The sequence below is a fragment of the Phyllobates terribilis genome, unplaced genomic scaffold (assembly GCF_046119375.1).
Source record: "Phyllobates terribilis strain yellow unplaced genomic scaffold, ASM4611937v1 Scaffold_170__1_contigs__length_4071412, whole genome shotgun sequence".
NCBI lineage: Eukaryota > Metazoa > Chordata > Amphibia > Anura > Dendrobatidae > Phyllobates > Phyllobates terribilis.
This window is the reverse complement of record NW_027362930.1, coordinates 1298000-1317394: the sequence shown is the minus strand read 5'-3', so window position 1 is coordinate 1317394 and position 19395 is coordinate 1298000. Positions and strand designations below refer to the sequence as shown.

Genomic DNA, 19395 nt, shown 5'->3' with positions numbered 1-19395 from the left:
ATAATTGACCTTTCAGTATATTGTTGCACACACACCATCTATTTAGCAAATGCCCTTGTTATCAACAGCAGCCTTTTAAACTCACCTGAGCTAACAGGTATGTGCGCTGGTTACTCTGCTGCGCTTAAAATTTCTTTTTTGGTTTGCTACAATGCCTTTTCTGAAACGTTGTCTCCTTCTGCTGGAACACTGACTTCTTTAATTTAATGCCTGCAGACTATAAAAGAGAACCCAACCCAAAAAGTTTGGTTGATTAGTCTGTGGCATTCTGTTAAACTGTTGCTTATGGCGGTCTCTGTGAGCTTCTCAGCGACATTCAGCCAGCCAGGTATCCTGCCTGCAGTAGATGGAATGTGGCAATGGAACGCTGGCTGCGCGTGTCATAATAGGCTCTGAGCCTTTATATACCTGTGCACAGCAGCAGCCACCTTCAGTCTGCTGCTGGACAGCCAGCAGCAGCAGCAGCAGGAGAGGTATGTAATCAGGAGCCCTCCTGCTAAGGGTAGAGAGCTGCTCGTTCCACCCCACCCCCCGCCTTAATTGGTTCTCCTCCCTTCCAACGGTGTTGAGGCGGGTGGGAACAGCAGGGGGTGAAGGTGCTGTGTTTAAAGAGGTGGAGTTATGCAGATCTAAAACGCGTGGATTGCAGCAGCAGCAAGCCGAAAAGTGCAGGCATGTAAGGGATCTAGAGGTTGACAACATGTCTTCTTAACGGGAGTCCAGGAGCTCATCTCCACAAATGGACTTTTCAGGATCCTTGGGTGGCTCCGTAGTTTGAAACCAATTCTGGTTATCGCTTCTCGGCCTTTTGGCTAAGATCAAGTGTAGTATCTGTTCTTATCAGTTTAATATCTGATACGTCCCCTATCTGGGGACCATATATTAAATGGATTTTTAGAACAGGGAGATGGAAAAAGAGCTTGCTCTGTCCACTCCACGCATTGACCTGGTATTGCAGTATCTCCAGGACCGGTGCACCCCTTCTTTAATGCAGTTTCTAAAATCAGAAAGAATTGAATTCAATGTTTTTTGTTCATTTTGCTTGTTTGTCGGATTTTGGGATGGACTCTTTGGCTTTGCTTTTCTTCTCCTCATTGGATTTTTCATGTTCAAAGTTGCAGAAGCCAGATTACAAGCTCATTTTGGTTCAACTTCAGCAACTGTGCATTGCATTGCCATGTAATGTGATGCAATGCTATCTTTCTAGCTCTCCCTTTTTACTTCCTTTTGGATAAACAGACATATTAGGCAAGCATTTTGGAGCTTTCACCTAAATAACTACAGGTGGTGAGATAAGCTGCACAATATAATTGACCTTTCAGTATATTGTTGCACACACACCATCTATTTAGCAAATGCCCTTGTTATCAACAGCAGCCTTTTAAACTCACCTGAGCTAACAGGTATGTGCGCTGGTTACTCTGCTGCGCTTAAAATTTCTTTTTTGGTTTGCTACAATGCCTTTTCTGAAATGTTGTCTCCTTCTGCTGGAACACTGACTTCTTTCATTTAATGCCTGCAGACTATAAAAGAGAACCCAACCCAAAAAGTTTGGTTGATTAGTCTGTGGCATTCTGTTAAACTGTTGCTTATGGCGGTCTCTGTGAGCTTCTCAGCGACATTCAGCCAGCCAGGTATCCTGCCTGCAGTAGATGGAATGTGGCAATGGAACGCTGGCTGCGCGTGTCATAATAGGCTCTGAGCCTTTATATACCTGTGCACAGCAGCAGCCACCTTCAGTCTGCTGCTGGACAGCCAGCAGCAGCAGCAGCAGGAGAGGTATGTAATCAGGAGCCCTCCTGCTAAGGGTAGACAGCTGCTCGTTCCACCCCACCCCCCGCCTTAATTGGTTCTCCTCCCTTCCAACGGTGTTGAGGCGGGTGGGAACAGCAGGGGGTGAAGGTGCTGTGTTTAAAGAGGTGGAGTTATGCAGATCTAAAACGCGTGGATTGCAGCAGCAGCAAGCCGAAAAGTGCAGGCATGTAAGGGATCTAGAGGTTGACAACATGTCTTCTTAACGGGAGTCCAGGAGCTCATCTCCACAAATGGACTTTTCAGGATCCTTGGGTGGCTCCGTAGTTTTAAACCAATTCTGGTTATCGCTTCTCGGCCTTTTGGCTAAGATCAAGTGTAGTATCTGTTCTTATCAGTTTAATATCTGATACGTCCCCTATCTGGGGACCATATATTAAATGGATTTTTAGAACAGGGAGATGGAAAAAGAGCTTGCTCTGTCCACTCCACGCATTGACCTGGTATTGCAGTATCTCCAGGACCGGTGCACCCCTTCTTTAATGCAGTTTCTAAAATCAGAAAGAATTGAATTCAATGTTTTTTGTTCATTTTGCTTGTTTGTCGGATTTTGGGATGGACTCTTTGGCTTTGCTTTTCTTCTCCTCATTGGATTTTTCATGTTCAAAGTTGCAGAAGCCAGATTACAAGCTCATTTTGGTTCAACTTCAGCAACTGTGCATTGCATTGCCATGTAATGTGATGCAATGCTATCTTTCTAGCTCTCCCTTTTTACTTCCTTTTGGATAAACAGACATATTAGGCAAGCATTTTGGAGCTTTCACCTAAATAACTACAGGTGGTGAGATAAGCTGCACAATATAATTGACCTTTCAGTATATTGTTGCACACACACCATCTATTTAGCAAATGCCCTTGTTATCAACAGCAGCCTTTTAAACTCACCTGAGCTAACAGGTATGTGCGCTGGTTACTCTGCTGCGCTTAAAATTTCTTTTTTGGTTTGCTACAATGCCTTTTCTGAAATGTTGTCTCCTTCTGCTGGAACACTGACTTCTTTCATTTAATGCCTGCAGACTATAAAAGAGAACCCAACCCAAAAAGTTTGGTTGATTAGTCTGTGGCATTCTGTTAAACTGTTGCTTATGGCGGTCTCTGTGAGCTTCTCAGCGACATTCAGCCAGCCAGGTATCCTGCCTGCAGTAGATGGAATGTGGCAATGGAACGCTGGCTGCGCGTGTCATAATAGGCTCTGAGCCTTTATATACCTGTGCACAGCAGCAGCCACCTTCAGTCTGCTGCTGGACAGCCAGCAGCAGCAGCAGCAGGAGAGGTATGTAATCAGGAGCCCTCCTGCTAAGGGTAGACAGCTGCTCGTTCCACCCCACCCCCCGCCTTAATTGGTTCTCCTCCCTTCCAACGGTGTTGAGGCGGGTGGGAACAGCAGGGGGTGAAGGTGCTGTGTTTAAAGAGGTGGAGTTATGCAGATCTAAAACGCGTGGATTGCAGCAGCAGCAAGCCGAAAAGTGCAGGCATGTAAGGGATCTAGAGGTTGACAACATGTCTTCTTAACGGGAGTCCAGGAGCTCATCTCCACAAATGGACTTTTCAGGATCCTTGGGTGGCTCCGTAGTTTTAAACCAATTCTGGTTATCGCTTCTCGGCCTTTTGGCTAAGATCAAGTGTAGTATCTGTTCTTATCAGTTTAATATCTGATACGTCCCCTATCTGGGGACCATATATTAAATGGATTTTTAGAACAGGGAGATGGAAAAAGAGCTTGCTCTGTCCACTCCACGCATTGACCTGGTATTGCAGTATCTCCAGGACCGGTGCACCCCTTCTTTAATGCAGTTTCTAAAATCAGAAAGAATTGAATTCAATGTTTTTTGTTCATTTTGCTTGTTTGTCGGATTTTGGGATGGACTCTTTGGCTTTGCTTTTCTTCTCCTCATTGGATTTTTCATGTTCAAAGTTGCAGAAGCCAGATTACAAGCTCATTTTGGTTCAACTTCAGCAACTGTGCATTGCATTGCCATGTAATGTGATGCAATGCTATCTTTCTAGCTCTCCCTTTTTACTTCCTTTTGGATAAACAGACATATTAGGCAAGCATTTTGGAGCTTTCACCTAAATAACTACAGGTGGTGAGATAAGCTGCACAATATAATTGACCTTTCAGTATATTGTTGCACACACACCATCTATTTAGCAAATGCCCTTGTTATCAACAGCAGCCTTTTAAACTCACCTGAGCTAACAGGTATGTGCGCTGGTTACTCTGCTGCGCTTAAAATTTCTTTTTTGGTTTGCTACAATGCCTTTTCTGAAACGTTGTCTCCTTCTGCTGGAACACTGACTTCTTTCATTTAATGCCTGCAGACTATAAAAGAGAACCCAACCCAAAAAGTTTGGTTGATTAGTCTGTGGCATTCTGTTAAACTGTTGCTTATGGCGGTCTCTGTGAGCTTCTCAGCGACATTCAGCCAGCCAGGTATCCTGCCTGCAGTAGATGGAATGTGGCAATGGAACGCTGGCTGCGCGTGTCATAATAGGCTCTGAGCCTTTATATACCTGTGCACAGCAGCAGCCACCTTCAGTCTGCTGCTGGACAGCCAGCAGCAGCAGCAGCAGGAGAGGTATGTAATCAGGAGCCCTCCTGCTAAGGGTAGACAGCTGCTCGTTCCACCCCACCCCCCGCCTTAATTGGTTCTCCTCCCTTCCAACGGTGTTGAGGCGGGTGGGAACAGCAGGGGGTGAAGGTGCTGTGTTTAAAGAGGTGGAGTTATGCAGATCTAAAACGCGTGGATTGCAGCAGCAGCAAGCCGAAAAGTGCAGGCATGTAAGGGATCTAGAGGTTGACAACATGTCTTCTTAACGGGAGTCCAGGAGCTCATCTCCACAAATGGACTTTTCAGGATCCTTGGGTGGCTCCGTAGTTTGAAACCAATTCTGGTTATCGCTTCTCGGCCTTTTGGCTAAGATCAAGTGTAGTATCTGTTCTTATCAGTTTAATATCTGATACGTCCCCTATCTGGGGACCATATATTAAATGGATTTTTAGAACAGGGAGATGGAAAAAGAGCTTGCTCTGTCCACTCCACGCATTGACCTGGTATTGCAGTATCTCCAGGACCGGTGCACCCCTTCTTTAATGCAGTTTCTAAAATCAGAAAGAATTGAATTCAATGTTTTTTGTTCATTTTGCTTGTTTGTCGGATTTTGGGATGGACTCTTTGGCTTTGCTTTTCTTCTCCTCATTGGATTTTTCATGTTCAAAGTTGCAGAAGCCAGATTACAAGCTCATTTTGGTTCAACTTCAGCAACTGTGCATTGCATTGCCATGTAATGTGATGCAATGCTATCTTTCTAGCTCTCCCTTTTTACTTCCTTTTGGATAAACAGACATATTAGGCAAGCATTTTGGAGCTTTCACCTAAATAACTACAGGTGGTGAGATAAGCTGCACAATATAATTGACCTTTCAGTATATTGTTGCACACACACCATCTATTTAGCAAATGCCCTTGTTATCAACAGCAGCCTTTTAAACTCACCTGAGCTAACAGGTATGTGCGCTGGTTACTCTGCTGCGCTTAAAATTTCTTTTTTGGTTTGCTACAATGCCTTTTCTGAAACGTTGTCTCCTTCTGCTGGAACACTGACTTCTTTCATTTAATGCCTGCAGACTATAAAAGAGAACCCAACCCAAAAAGTTTGGTTGATTAGTCTGTGGCATTCTGTTAAACTGTTGCTTATGGCGGTCTCTGTGAGCTTCTCAGCGACATTCAGCCAGCCAGGTATCCTGCCTGCAGTAGATGGAATGTGGCAATGGAACGCTGGCTGCGCGTGTCATAATAGGCTCTGAGCCTTTATATACCTGTGCACAGCAGCAGCCACCTTCAGTCTGCTGCAGGACAGCCAGCAGCAGCAGCAGCAGGAGAGGTATGTAATCAGGAGCCCTCCTGCTAAGGGTAGACAGCTGCTCGTTCCACCCCACCCCCCGCCTTAATTGGTTCTCCTCCCTTCCAACGGTGTTGAGGCGGGTGGGAACAGCAGGGGGTGAAGGTGCTGTGTTTAAAGAGGTGGAGTTATGCAGATCTAAAACGCGTGGATTGCAGCAGCAGCAAGCCGAAAAGTGCAGGCATGTAAGGGATCTAGAGGTTGACAACATGTCTTCTTAACGGGAGTCCAGGAGCTCATCTCCACAAATGGACTTTTCAGGATCCTTGGGTGGCTCCGTAGTTTGAAACCAATTCTGGTTATCGCTTCTCGGCCTTTTGGCTAAGATCAAGTGTAGTATCTGTTCTTATCAGTTTAATATCTGATACGTCCCCTATCTGGGGACCATATATTAAATGGATTTTTAGAACAGGGAGATGGAAAAAGAGCTTGCTCTGTCCACTCCACGCATTGACCTGGTATTGCAGTATCTCCAGGACCGGTGCACCCCTTCTTTAATGCAGTTTCTAAAATCAGAAAGAATTGAATTCAATGTTTTTTGTTCATTTTGCTTGTTTGTCGGATTTTGGGATGGACTCTTTGGCTTTGCTTTTCTTCTCCTCATTGGATTTTTCATGTTCAAAGTTGCAGAAGCCAGATTACAAGCTCATTTTGGTTCAACTTCAGCAACTGTGCATTGCATTGCCATGTAATGTGATGCAATGCTATCTTTCTAGCTCTCCCTTTTTACTTCCTTTTGGATAAACAGACATATTAGGCAAGCATTTTGGAGCTTTCACCTAAATAACTACAGGTGGTGAGATAAGCTGCACAATATAATTGACCTTTCAGTATATTGTTGCACACACACCATCTATTTAGCAAATGCCCTTGTTATCAACAGCAGCCTTTTAAACTCACCTGAGCTAACAGGTATGTGCGCTGGTTACTCTGCTGCGCTTAAAATTTCTTTTTTGGTTTGCTACAATGCCTTTTCTGAAACGTTGTCTCCTTCTGCTGGAACACTGACTTCTTTCATTTAATGCCTGCAGACTATAAAAGAGAACCCAACCCAAAAAGTTTGGTTGATTAGTCTGTGGCATTCTGTTAAACTGTTGCTTATGGCGGTCTCTGTGAGCTTCTCAGCGACATTCAGCCAGCCAGGTATCCTGCCTGCAGTAGATGGAATGTGGCAATGGAACGCTGGCTGCGCGTGTCATAATAGGCTCTGAGCCTTTATATACCTGTGCACAGCAGCAGCCACCTTCAGTCTGCTGCTGGACAGCCAGCAGCAGCAGCAGCAGGAGAGGTATGTAATCAGGAGCCCTCCTGCTAAGGGTAGACAGCTGCTCGTTCCACCCCACCCCCCGCCTTAATTGGTTCTCCTCCCTTCCAACGGTGTTGAGGCGGGTGGGAACAGCAGGGGGTGAAGGTGCTGTGTTTAAAGAGGTGGAGTTATGCAGATCTAAAACGCGTGGATTGCAGCAGCAGCAAGCCGAAAAGTGCAGGCATGTAAGGGATCTAGAGGTTGACAACATGTCTTCTTAACGGGAGTCCAGGAGCTCATCTCCACAAATGGACTTTTCAGGATCCTTGGGTGGCTCCGTAGTTTGAAACCAATTCTGGTTATCGCTTCTCGGCCTTTTGGCTAAGATCAAGTGTAGTATCTGTTCTTATCAGTTTAATATCTGATACGTCCCCTATCTGGGGACCATATATTAAATGGATTTTTAGAACAGGGAGATGGAAAAAGAGCTTGCTCTGTCCACTCCACGCATTGACCTGGTATTGCAGTATCTCCAGGACCGGTGCACCCCTTCTTTAATGCAGTTTCTAAAATCAGAAAGAATTGAATTCAATGTTTTTTGTTCATTTTGCTTGTTTGTCGGATTTTGGGATGGACTCTTTGGCTTTGCTTTTCTTCTCCTCATTGGATTTTTCATGTTCAAAGTTGCAGAAGCCAGATTACAAGCTCATTTTGGTTCAACTTCAGCAACTGTGCATTGCATTGCCATGTAATGTGATGCAATGCTATCTTTCTAGCTCTCCCTTTTTACTTCCTTTTGGATAAACAGACATATTAGGCAAGCATTTTGGAGCTTTCACCTAAATAACTACAGGTAGTGAGATAAGCTGCACAATATAATTGACCTTTCAGTATATTGTTGCACACACACCATCTATTTAGCAAATGCCCTTGTTATCAACAGCAGCCTTTTAAACTCACCTGAGCTAACAGGTATGTGCGCTGGTTACTCTGCTGCGCTTAAAATTTCTTTTTTGGTTTGCTACAATGCCTTTTCTGAAACGTTGTCTCCTTCTGCTGGAACACTGACTTCTTTCATTTAATGCCTGCAGACTATAAAAGAGAACCCAACCCAAAAAGTTTGGTTGATTAGTCTGTGGCATTCTGTTAAACTGTTGCTTATTGCGGTCTCTGTGAGCTTCTCAGCGACATTCAGCCAGCCAGGTATCCTGCCTGCAGTAGATGGAATGTGGCAATGGAACGCTGGCTGCGCGTGACATAATAGGCTCTGAGCCTTTATATACCTGTGCACAGCAGCAGCCACCTTCAGTCTGCTGCTGGACAGCCAGCAGCAGCAGCAGCAGGAGAGGTATGTAATCAGGAGCCCTCCTGCTAAGGGTAGACAGCTGCTCGTTCCACCCCACCTCCCGCCTTAATTGGTTCTCCTCCCTTCCAACGGTGTTGAGGCGGGTGGGAACAGCAGGGGGTGAAGGTGCTGTGTTTAAAGAGGTGGAGTTATGCAGATCTAAAACGCGTGGATTGCAGCAGCAGCAAGCCGAAAAGTGCAGGCATGTAAGGGATCTAGAAGTTGACAACATGTCTTCTTAACGGGAGTCCAGGAGCTCATCTCCACAAATGGACTTTTCAGGATCCTTGGGTGGCTCCGTAGTTTGAAACCAATTCTGGTTATCGCTTCTCGGCCTTTTGGCTAATATCAAGTGTAGTATCTGTTCTTATCAGTTTAATATCTGATATGTCCCCTATCTGGGGACCATATATTAAATGGATTTTTAGAACAGGGAGATGGAAAAAGAGCTTGCTCTGTCCACTCCACGCATTGACCTGGTATTGCAGTATCTCCAGGACCGGTGCACCCCTTCTTTAATGCAGTTTCTAAAATCAGAAAGAATTGAATTCAATGTTTTTTGTTCATTTTGCTTGTTTGTCGGATTTTGGGATGGACTCTTTGGCTTTGCTTTTCTTCTCCTCATTGGATTTTTCATGTTCAAAGTTGCAGAAGCCAGATTACAAGCTCATTTTGGTTCAACTTCAGCAACTGTGCATTGCATTGCCATGTAATGTGATGCAATGCTATCTTTCTAGCTCTCCCTTTTTACTTCCTTTTGGATAAACAGACATATTAGGCAAGCATTTTGGAGCTTTCACCTAAATAACTACAGGTGGTGAGATAAGCTGCACAATATAATTGACCTTTCAGTATATTGTTGCACACACACCATCTATTTAGCAAATGCCCTTGTTATCAACAGCAGCCTTTTAAACTCACCTGAGCTAACAGGTATGTGCGCTGGTTACTCTGCTGCGCTTAAAATTTCTTTTTTGGTTTGCTACAATGCCTTTTCTGAAACGTTGTCTCCTTCTGCTGGAACACTGACTTCTTTCATTTAATGCCTGCAGACTATAAAAGAGAACCCAACCCAAAAAGTTTGGTTGATTAGTCTGTGGCATTCTGTTAAACTGTTGCTTATGGCGGTCTCTGTGAGCTTCTCAGCGACATTCAGCCAGCCAGGTATCCTGCCTGCAGTAGATGGAATGTGGCAATGGAACGCTGGCTGCGCGTGTCATAATAGGCTCTGAGCCTTTATATACCTGTGCACAGCAGCAGCCACCTTCAGTCTGCTGCTGGACAGCCAGCAGCAGCAGCAGCAGGAGAGGTATGTAATCAGGAGCCCTCCTGCTAAGGGTAGACAGCTGCTCGTTCCACCCCACCCCCCGCCTTAATTGGTTCTCCTCCCTTCCAACGGTGTTGAGGCGGGTGGGAACAGCAGGGGGTGAAGGTGCTGTGTTTAAAGAGGTGGAGTTATGCAGATCTAAAACGCGTGGATTGCAGCAGCAGCAAGCCGAAAAGTGCAGGCATGTAAGGGATCTAGAGGTTGACAACATGTCTTCTTAACGGGAGTCCAGGAGCTCATCTCCACAAATGGACTTTTCAGGATCCTTGGGTGGCTCCGTAGTTTGAAACCAATTCTGGTTATCGCTTCTCGGCCTTTTGGCTAAGATCAAGTGTAGTATCTTTCGAAAAGGCGGTTTTGGATGTTGGCCGCCCTAGTAGATTGATACATTATGCACACTGGGGTTTAGGCGCTTGTTAGTACGCCAGGTGGCTAATATAGTCATCTGGTGGAAAGCATGGCCCCCCAGGATCGACGCCATTGGGCCGGGGAAGATCGAAAGCCCGAAGTGTGAAGTGCCCCAGGAGTGGTGACCCTGGGGTGCCTTAACTCACTGGGATTGGGAACCCCACTTGAGTTTATGGCACATTTGCACAAGCACTTCAAATTTTCTTTCTTCGCACACACCCTTATTCCGGGCCTTCTGGCCTTAGGATGGGGAATTTTTCAATTCCCGGTCGAAGGTCCGGGCAGTATTATACTGTGAAACCTTCACTATTTATTTAATTTCTTTGTCACTGTGTGTCCACTTATTCACGTGTGTCACGTCCTACTAGGATTTTGTCGGGATGCGGTTCCCTTACAGGTTCCTCTCTTGGCAGGTCTAGGGGGGGAGTGTGTGGCCATCAGGTTCCGCTCCCCCCTGAACCCCCCTGGCTCTCCTCTTTCGGGAGGAGAGCGTTGTTGGCTCCCCTCTTCCGGGAGGGGAGCACAGTCTTTGGCTCCCAGTGCCTTGCTCGGGTGAGAACTCGGGCAGGTGCTGGGGGTAAGATTGGGTCGCCTCTGGCTTCGGCTGGAGGTGGCTTTTTGTCCCTGTTCCTCGCTGTGGCCTTTTGGCTCGGAGGGACGGGGAATGGTTTGGGGGACCCTTCTCCTTTTGGAGAGGGTTTCAAGAAGACCAGCATCCTAGTGCACTTTTTTTGTGGCACTTGTCACTTTTTTAAGCGCACTCGGGTTTTGTACACGAATTCGGGCTTTCAAAAAAAAAAAAAAAAAATCTGTTCTTATCAGTTTAATATCTGATACGTCCCCTATCTGGGGACCATATATTAAATGGATTTTTAGAACAGGGAGATGGAAAAAGAGCTTGCTCTGTCCACTCCACGCATTGACCTGGTATTGCAGTATCTCCAGGACCGGTGCACCCCTTCTTTAATGCAGTTTCTAAAATCAGAAAGAATTGAATTCAATGTTTTTTGTTCATTTTGCTTGTTTGTCGGATTTTGGGATGGACTCTTTGGCTTTGCTTTTCTTCTCCTCATTGGATTTTTCATGTTCAAAGTTGCAGAAGCCAGATTACAAACTCATTTTGGTTCAACTTCAGCAACTGTGCATTGCATTGCCATGTAATGTGATGCAATGCTATCTTTCTAGCTCTCCCTTTTTACTTCCTTTTGGATAAACAGACATATTAGGCAAGCATTTTGGAGCTTTCACCTAAATAACTACAGGTGGTGAGATAAGCTGCACAATATAATTGACCTTTCAGTATATTGTTGCACACACACCATCTATTTAGCAAATGCCCTTGTTATCAACAGCAGCCTTTTAAACTCACCTGAGCTAACAGGTATGTGCACTGGTTACTCTGCTGCGCTTAAAATTTCTTTTTTGGTTTGCTACAATGCCTTTTCTGAAACGTTGTCTCCTTCTGCTGGAACACTGACTTCTTTCATTTAATGCCTGCAGACTATAAAAGAGAACCCAACCCAAAAAGTTTGGTTGATTAGTCTGTGGCATTCTGTTAAACTGTTGCTTATGGCGGTCTCTGTGAGCTTCTCAGCGACATTCAGCCAGCCAGGTATCCTGCCTGCAGTAGATGGAATGTGGCAATGGAACGCTGGCTGCGCGTGTCATAATAGGCTCTGAGCCTTTATATACCTGTGCACAGCAGCAGCCACCTTCAGTCTGCTGCTGGACAGCCAGCAGCAGCAGCAGCAGGAGAGGTATGTAATCAGGAGCCCTCCTGCTAAGGGTAGACAGCTGCTCGTTCCACCCCACCCCCCGCCTTAATTGGTTCTCCTCCCTTCCAACGGTGTTGAGGCGGGTGGGAACAGCAGGGGGTGAAGGTGCTGTGTTTAAAGAGGTGGAGTTATGCAGATCTAAAACGCGTGGATTGCAGCAGCAGCAAGCCGAAAAGTGCAGGCATGTAAGGGATCTAGAGGTTGACAACATGTCTTCTTAACGGGAGTCCAGGAGCTCATCTCCACAAATGGACTTTTCAGGATCCTTGGGTGGCTCCGTAGTTTGAAACCAATTCTGGTTATCGCTTCTCGGCCTTTTGGCTAAGATCAAGTGTAGTATCTGTTCTTATCAGTTTAATATCTGATACGTCCCCTATCTGGGGACCATATATTAAATGGATTTTTAGAACAGGGAGATGGAAAAAGAGCTTGCTCTGTCCACTCCACGCATTGACCTGGTATTGCAGTATCTCCAGGACCGGTGCACTCCTTCTTTAATGCAGTTTCTAAAATCAGAAAGAATTGAATTCAATGTTTTTTGTTCATTTTGCTTGTTTGTCGGATTTTGGGATGGACTCTTTGGCTTTGCTTTTCTTCTCCTCATTGGATTTTTCATGTTCAAAGTTGCAGAAGCCAGATTACAAGCTCATTTTGGTTCAACTTCAGCAACTGTGCATTGCATTGCCATGTAATGTGATGCAATGCTATCTTTCTAGCTCTCCCTTTTTACTTCCTTTTGGATAAACAGACATATTAGGCAAGCATTTTGGAGCTTTCACCTAAATAACTACAGGTGGTGAGATAAGCTGCACAATATAATTGACCTTTCAGTATATTGTTGCACACACACCATCTATTTAGCAAATGCCCTTGTTATCAACAGCAGCCTTTTAAACTCACCTGAGCTAACAGGTATGTGCGCTGGTTACTCTGCTGCGCTTAAAATTTCTTTTTTGGTTTGCTACAATGCCTTTTCTGAAACGTTGTCTCCTTCTGCTGGAACACTGACTTCTTTCATTTAATGCCTGCAGACTATAAAAGAGAACCCAACCCAAAAAGTTTGGTTGATTAGTCTGTGGCATTCTGTTAAACTGTTGCTTATGGCGGTCTCTGTGAGCTTCTCAGCGACATTCAGCCAGCCAGGTATCCTGCCTGCAGTAGATGGAATGTGGCAATGGAACGCTGGCTGCGCGTGTCATAATAGGCTCTGAGCCTTTATATACCTGTGCACAGCAGCAGCCACCTTCAGTCTGCTGCTGGACAGCCAGCAGCAGCAGCAGCAGGAGAGGTATGTAATCAGGAGCCCTCCTGCTAAGGGTAGACAGCTGCTCGTTCCACCCCACCCCCCGCCTTAATTGGTTCTCCTCCCTTCCAACGGTGTTGAGACGGGTGGGAACAGCAGGGGGTGAAGGTGCTGTGTTTAAAGAGGTGGAGTTATGCAGATCTAAAACGCGTGGATTGCAGCAGCAGCAAGCCGAAAAGTGCAGGCATGTAAGGGATCTAGAGGTTGACAACATGTCTTCTTAACGGGAGTCCAGGAGCTCATCTCCACAAATGGACTTTTCAGGATCCTTGGGTGGCTCCGTAGTTTGAAACCAATTCTGGTTATCGCTTCTCGGCCTTTTGGCTAAGATCAAGTGTAGTATCTGTTCTTATCAGTTTAATATCTGATACGTCCCCTATCTGGGGACCATATATTAAATGGATTTTTAGAACAGGGAGATGGAAAAAGAGCTTGCTCTGTCCACTCCACGCATTGACCTGGTATTGCAGTATCTCCAGGACCGGTGCACCCCTTCTTTAATGCAGTTTCTAAAATCAGAAAGAATTGAATTCAATGTTTTTTGTTTATTTTGCTTGTTTGTCGGATTTTGGGATGGACTCTTTGGCTTTGCTTTTCTTCTCCTCATTGGATTTTTCATGTTCAAAGTTGCAGAAGCCAGATTACAAACTCATTTTGGTTCAACTTCAGCAACTGTGCATTGCATTGCCATGTAATGTGATGCAATGCTATCTTTCTAGCTCTCCCTTTTTACTTCCTTTTGGATAAACAGACATATTAGGCAAGCATTTTGGAGCTTTCACCTAAATAACTACAGGTGGTGAGATAAGCTGCACAATATAATTGACCTTTCAGTATATTGTTGCACACACACCATCTATTTAGCAAATGCCCTTGTTATCAACAGCAGCCTTTTAAACTCACCTGAGCTAACAGGTATGTGCGCTGGTTACTCTGCTGCGCTTAAAATTTCTTTTTTGGTTTGCTACAATGCCTTTTCTGAAACGTTGTCTCCTTCTGCTGGAACACTGACTTCTTTCATTTAATGCCTGCAGACTATAAAAGAGAACCCAACCCAAAAAGTTTGGTTGATTAGTCTGTGGCATTCTGTTAAACTGTTGCTTATGGCGGTCTCTGTGAGCTTCTCAGCGACATTCAGCCAGCCAGGTATCCTGCCTGCAGTAGATGGAATGTGGCAATGGAACGCTGGCTGCGCGTGTCATAATAGGCTCTGAGCCTTTATATACCTGTGCACAGCAGCAGCCACCTTCAGTCTGCTGCTGGACAGCCAGCAGCAGCAGCAGCAGGAGAGGTATGTAATCAGGAGCCCTCCTGCTAAGGGTAGACAGCTGCTCGTTCCACCCCACCCCCCGCCTTAATTGGTTCTCCTCCCTTCCAACGGTGTTGAGGCGGGTGGGAACAGCAGGGGGTGAAGGTGCTGTGTTTAAAGAGGTGGAGTTATGCAGATCTAAAACGCGTGGATTGCAGCAGCAGCAAGCCGAAAAGTGCAGGCATGTAAGGGATCTAGAGGTTGACAACATGTCTTCTTAACGGGAGTCCAGGAGCTCATCTCCACAAATGGACTTTTCAGGATCCTTGGGTGGCTCCGTAGTTTGAAACCAATTCTGGTTATCGCTTCTCGGCCTTTTGGCTAAGATCAAGTGTAGTATCTGTTCTTATCAGTTTAATATCTGATACGTCCCCTATCTGGGGACCATATATTAAATGGATTTTTAGAACAGGGAGATGGAAAAAGAGCTTGCTCTGTCCACTCCACGCATTGACCTGGTATTGCAGTATCTCCAGGACCGGTGCACCCCTTCTTTAATGCAGTTTCTAAAATCAGAAAGAATTGAATTCAATGTTTTTTGTTCATTTTGCTTGTTTGTCGGATTTTGGGATGGACTCTTTGGCTTTGCTTTTCTTCTCCTCATTGGATTTTTCATGTTCAAAGTTGCAGAAGCCAGATTACAAGCTCATTTTGGTTCAACTTCAGCAACTGTGCATTGCATTGCCATGTAATGTGATGCAATGCTATCTTTCTAGCTCTCCCTTTTTACTTCCTTTTGGATAAACAGACATATTAGGCAAGCATTTTGGAGCTTTCACCTAAATAACTACAGGTGGTGAGATAAGCTGCACAATATAATTGACCTTTCAGTATATTGTTGCACACACACCATCTATTTAGCAAATGCCCTTGTTATCAACAGCAGCCTTTTAAACTCACCTGAGCTAACAGGTATGTGCGCTGGTTACTCTGCTGCGCTTAAAATTTCTTTTTTGGTTTGCTACAATGCCTTTTCTGAAACGTTGTCTCCTTCTGCTGGAACACTGACTTCTTTCATTTAATGCCTGCAGACTATAAAAGAGAACCCAACCCAAAAAGTTTGGTTGATTAGTCTGTGGCATTCTGTTAAACTGTTGCTTATGGCGGTCTCTGTGAGCTTCTCAGCGACATTCAGCCAGCCAGGTATCCTGCCTGCAGTAGATGGAATGTGGCAATGGAACGCTGGCTGCACGTGTCATAATAGGCTCTGAGCCTTTATATACCTGTGCACAGCAGCAGCCACCTTCAGTCTGCTGCTGGACAGCCAGCAGCAGCAGCAGCAGGAGAGGTATGTAATCAGCAGCCCTCCTGCTAAGGGTAGACAGCTGCTCGTTCCACCCCACCCCCCGCCTTAATTGGTTCTCCTCCCTTCCAACGGTGTTGAGGCGGGTGGGAACAGCAGGGGGTGAAGGTGCTGTGTTTAAAGAGGTGGAGTTATGCAGATCTAAAACGCGTGGATTGCAGCAGCAGCAAGCCGAAAAGTGCAGGCATGTAAGGGATCTAGAGGTTGACAACATGTCTTCTTAACGGGAGTCCAGGAGCTCATCTCCACAAATGGACTTTTCAGGATCCTTGGGTGGCTCCGTAGTTTGAAACCAATTCTGGTTATCGCTTCTCGGCCTTTTGGCTAAGATCAAGTGTAGTATCTGTTCTTATCAGTTTAATATCTGATACGTCCCCTATCTGGGGACCATATATTAAATGGATTTTTAGAACAGGGAGATGGAAAAAGAGCTTGCTCTGTCCACTCCACGCATTGACCTGGTATTGCAGTATCTCCAGGACCGGTGCACCCCTTCTTTAATGCAGTTTCTAAAATCAGAAAGAATTGAATTCAATGTTTTTTGTTCATTTTGCTTGTTTGTCGGATTTTGGGATGGACTCTTTGGCTTTGCTTTTCTTCTCCTCATTGGATTTTTCATGTTCAAAGTTGCAGAAGCCAGATTACAAGCTCATTTTGGTTCAACTTCAGCAACTGTGCATTGCATTGCCATGTAATGTGATGCAATGCTATCTTTCTAGCTCTCCCTTTTTACTTCCTTTTGGATAAACAGACATATTAGGCAAGCATTTTGGAGCTTTCACCTAAATAACTACAGGTGGTGAGATAAGCTGCACAATATAATTGACCTTTCAGTATATTGTTGCACACACACCATCTATTTAGCAAATGCCCTTGTTATCAACAGCAGCCTTTTAAACTCACCTGAGCTAACAGGTATGTGCGCTGGTTACTCTGCTGCGCTTAAAATTTCTTTTTTGGTTTGCTACAATGCCTTTTCTGAAACGTTGTCTCCTTCTGCTGGAACACTGACTTCTTTCATTTAATGCCTGCAGACTATAAAAGAGAACCCAACCCAAAAAGTTTGGTTGATTAGTCTGTGGCATTCTGTTAAACTGTTGCTTATGGCGGTCTCTGTGAGCTTCTCAGCGACATTCAGCCAGCCAGGTATCCTGCCTGCAGTAGATGGAATGTGGCAATGGAACGCTGGCTGCGCGTGTCATAATAGGCTCTGAGCCTTTATATACCTGTGCACAGCAGCAGCCACCTTCAGTCTGCTGCTGGACAGCCAGCAGCAGCAGCAGCAGGAGAGGTATGTAATCAGGAGCCCTCCTGCTAAGGGTAGACAGCTGCTCGTTCCACCCCACCCCCCGCCTTAATTGGTTCTCCTCCCTTCCAACGGTGTTGAGGCGGGTGGGAACAGCAGGGGGTGAAGGTGCTGTGTTTAAAGAGGTGGAGTTATGCAGATCTAAAACGCGTGGATTGCAGCAGCAGCAAGCCGAAAAGTGCAGGCATGTAAGGGATCTAGAGGTTGACAACATGTCTTCTTAACGGGAGTCCAGGAGCTCATCTCCACAAATGGACTTTTCAGGATCCTTGGGTGGCTCCGTAGTTTGAAACCAATTCTGGTTATCGCTTCTCGGCCTTTTGGCTAAGATCAAGTGTAGTATCTGTTCTTATCAGTTTAATATCTGATACGTCCCCTATCTGGGGACCATATATTAAATGGATTTTTAGAACAGGGAGATGGAAAAAGAGCTTGCTCTGTCCACTCCACGCATTGACCTGGTATTGCAGTATCTCCAGGACCGGTGCACCCCTTCTTTAATGCAGTTTCTAAAATCAGAAAGAATTGAATTCAATGTTTTTGGTTCATTTTGCTTGTTTGTCGGATTTTGGGATGGACTCTTTGGCTTTGCTTTTCTTCTCCTCATTGGATTTTTCATGTTCAAAGTTGCAGAAGCCAGATTACAAGCTCATTTTGGTTCAACTTCAGCAACTGTGCATTGCATTGCCATGTAATGTGATGCAATGCTATCTTTCTAGCTCTCCCTTTTTACTTCCTTTTGGATAAACAGACATATTAGGCAAGCATTTTGGAGCTTTCACCTAAATAACTACAGGTGGTGAGATAAGCTGCACAATATAATTGACCTTTCAGTATATTGTTGCACACACACCATCTATTTAGCAAATGCCCTTGTTATCAACAGCAGCCTTTTAAACTCACCTGAGCTAACAGGTATGTGCGCTGGTTACTCTGCTGCGCTTAAAATTTCTTTTTTGGTTTGCTACAATGCCTTTTCTGAAACGTTGTCTCCTTCTGCTGGAACACTGACTTCTTTCATTTAATGCCTGCAGACTATAAAAGAGAACCCAACCCAAAAAGTTTGGTTGATTAGTCTGTGGCATTCTGTTAAACTGTTGCTTATGGCGGTCTCTGTGAGCTTCTCAGCGACATTCAGCCAGCCAGGTATCCTGCCTGCAGTAGATGGAATGTGGCAATGGAACGCTGGCTGCGCGTGTCATAATAGGCTCTGAGCCTTTATATACCTGTGCACAGCAGCAGCCACCTTCAGTCTGCTGCTGGACAGCCAGCAGCAGCAGCAGCAGGAGAGGTATGTAATCAGGAGCCCTCCTGCTAAGGGTAGACAGCTGCTCGTTCCACCCCACCCCCCGCCTTAATTGGTTCTCCTCCCTTCCAACGGTGTTGAGGCGGGTGGGAACAGCAGGGGGTGAAGGTGCTGTGTTTAAAGAGGTGGAGTTATGCAGATCTAAAACGCGTGGATTGCAGCAGCAGCAAGCCGAAAAGTGCAGGCATGTAAGGGATCTAGAGGTTGACAACATGTCTTCTTAACGGGAGTCCAGGAGCTCATCTCCACAAATGGACTTTTCAGGATCCTTGGGTGGCTCCGTAGTTTGAAACCAATTCTGGTTATCGCTTCTCGGCCTTTTGGCTAAGATCAAGTGTAGTATCTGTTCTTATCAGTTTAATATCTGATACGTCCCCTATCTGGGGACCATATATTAAATGGATTTTTAGAACAGGGAGATGGAAAAAGAGCTTGCTCTGTCCACTCCACGCATTGACCTGGTATTGCAGTATCTCCAGGACCGGTGCACCCCTTCTTTAATGCAGTTTCTAAAATCAGAAAGAATTGAATTCAATGTTTTTGGTTCATTTTGCTTGTTTGTCGGATTTTGGGATGGACTCTTTGGCTTTGCTTTTCTTCTCCTCATTGGATTTTTCATGTTCAAAGTTGCAGAAGCCAGATTACAAGCTCATTTTGGTTCAACTTCAGCAACTGTGCATTGCATTGCCATGTAATGTGATGCAATGCTATCTTTCTAGCTCTCCCTTTTTACTTCCTTTTGGATAAACAGACATATTAGGCAAGCATTTTGGAGCTTTCACCTAAATAACTACAGGTGGTGAGATAAGCTGCACAATATAATTGACCTTTCAGTATATTGTTGCACACACACCATCTATTTAGCAAATGCCCTTGTTATCAACAGCAGCCTTTTAAACTCACCTGAGCTAACAGGTATGTGCGCTGGTTACTCTGCTGCGCTTAAAATTTCTTTTTTGGTTTGCTACAATGCCTTTTCTGAAACGTTGTCTCCTTCTGCTGGAACACTGACTTCTTTCATTTAATGCCTGCAGACTATAAAAGAGAACCCA

The 19395-nt window shown here is 45.1% G+C and overlaps 14 non-coding genes and 1 pseudogene across 14 annotated transcripts; all 15 read left to right on the top strand.

Annotated features, from left to right (window-relative positions):
• Window positions 1-792: 792 nt before the first annotated feature.
• Window positions 793-983, top strand: LOC141212221 (U2 spliceosomal RNA). The gene has a single exon (XR_012282035.1). It is a non-coding gene; the product is annotated as a U2 spliceosomal RNA (small nuclear RNA).
• A 1115-nt stretch (window positions 984-2098) lies between these two features.
• Window positions 2099-2289, top strand: LOC141212220 (U2 spliceosomal RNA). Its single transcript, XR_012282034.1, has one exon. It is a non-coding gene; the product is annotated as a U2 spliceosomal RNA (small nuclear RNA).
• Window positions 2290-3404: 1115 nt separating this feature from the next.
• On the top strand, window positions 3405-3595 carry LOC141212219 (U2 spliceosomal RNA). The gene has a single exon (XR_012282033.1). It is a non-coding gene; the product is annotated as a U2 spliceosomal RNA (small nuclear RNA).
• Window positions 3596-4710: 1115 nt separating this feature from the next.
• Window positions 4711-4901, top strand: LOC141212218 (U2 spliceosomal RNA). Its single transcript, XR_012282032.1, has one exon. It is a non-coding gene; the product is annotated as a U2 spliceosomal RNA (small nuclear RNA).
• A 1115-nt stretch (window positions 4902-6016) lies between these two features.
• Window positions 6017-6207, top strand: LOC141212217 (U2 spliceosomal RNA). The gene has a single exon (XR_012282031.1). It is a non-coding gene; the product is annotated as a U2 spliceosomal RNA (small nuclear RNA).
• A 1115-nt stretch (window positions 6208-7322) lies between these two features.
• LOC141212216 (U2 spliceosomal RNA) lies at window positions 7323-7513 on the top strand. Its single transcript, XR_012282030.1, has one exon. It is a non-coding gene; the product is annotated as a U2 spliceosomal RNA (small nuclear RNA).
• A 1115-nt stretch (window positions 7514-8628) lies between these two features.
• On the top strand, window positions 8629-8819 carry LOC141211561 (U2 spliceosomal RNA). Its single transcript, XR_012281532.1, has one exon. It is a non-coding gene; the product is annotated as a U2 spliceosomal RNA (small nuclear RNA).
• A 1115-nt stretch (window positions 8820-9934) lies between these two features.
• On the top strand, window positions 9935-10026 carry LOC141211885 (U2 spliceosomal RNA; annotated as a pseudogene).
• Window positions 10027-10820: 794 nt separating this feature from the next.
• Window positions 10821-11002, top strand: LOC141211749 (U2 spliceosomal RNA). The gene has a single exon (XR_012281681.1). It is a non-coding gene; the product is annotated as a U2 spliceosomal RNA (small nuclear RNA).
• A 1115-nt stretch (window positions 11003-12117) lies between these two features.
• On the top strand, window positions 12118-12308 carry LOC141211425 (U2 spliceosomal RNA). Its single transcript, XR_012281400.1, has one exon. It is a non-coding gene; the product is annotated as a U2 spliceosomal RNA (small nuclear RNA).
• A 1115-nt stretch (window positions 12309-13423) lies between these two features.
• On the top strand, window positions 13424-13614 carry LOC141212215 (U2 spliceosomal RNA). Its single transcript, XR_012282029.1, has one exon. It is a non-coding gene; the product is annotated as a U2 spliceosomal RNA (small nuclear RNA).
• Window positions 13615-14729: 1115 nt separating this feature from the next.
• On the top strand, window positions 14730-14920 carry LOC141212214 (U2 spliceosomal RNA). The gene has a single exon (XR_012282028.1). It is a non-coding gene; the product is annotated as a U2 spliceosomal RNA (small nuclear RNA).
• A 1115-nt stretch (window positions 14921-16035) lies between these two features.
• LOC141212213 (U2 spliceosomal RNA) lies at window positions 16036-16226 on the top strand. The gene has a single exon (XR_012282027.1). It is a non-coding gene; the product is annotated as a U2 spliceosomal RNA (small nuclear RNA).
• Window positions 16227-17341: 1115 nt separating this feature from the next.
• Window positions 17342-17532, top strand: LOC141212211 (U2 spliceosomal RNA). The gene has a single exon (XR_012282025.1). It is a non-coding gene; the product is annotated as a U2 spliceosomal RNA (small nuclear RNA).
• A 1115-nt stretch (window positions 17533-18647) lies between these two features.
• On the top strand, window positions 18648-18838 carry LOC141212210 (U2 spliceosomal RNA). The gene has a single exon (XR_012282024.1). It is a non-coding gene; the product is annotated as a U2 spliceosomal RNA (small nuclear RNA).
• Window positions 18839-19395: the final 557 nt, after the last annotated feature.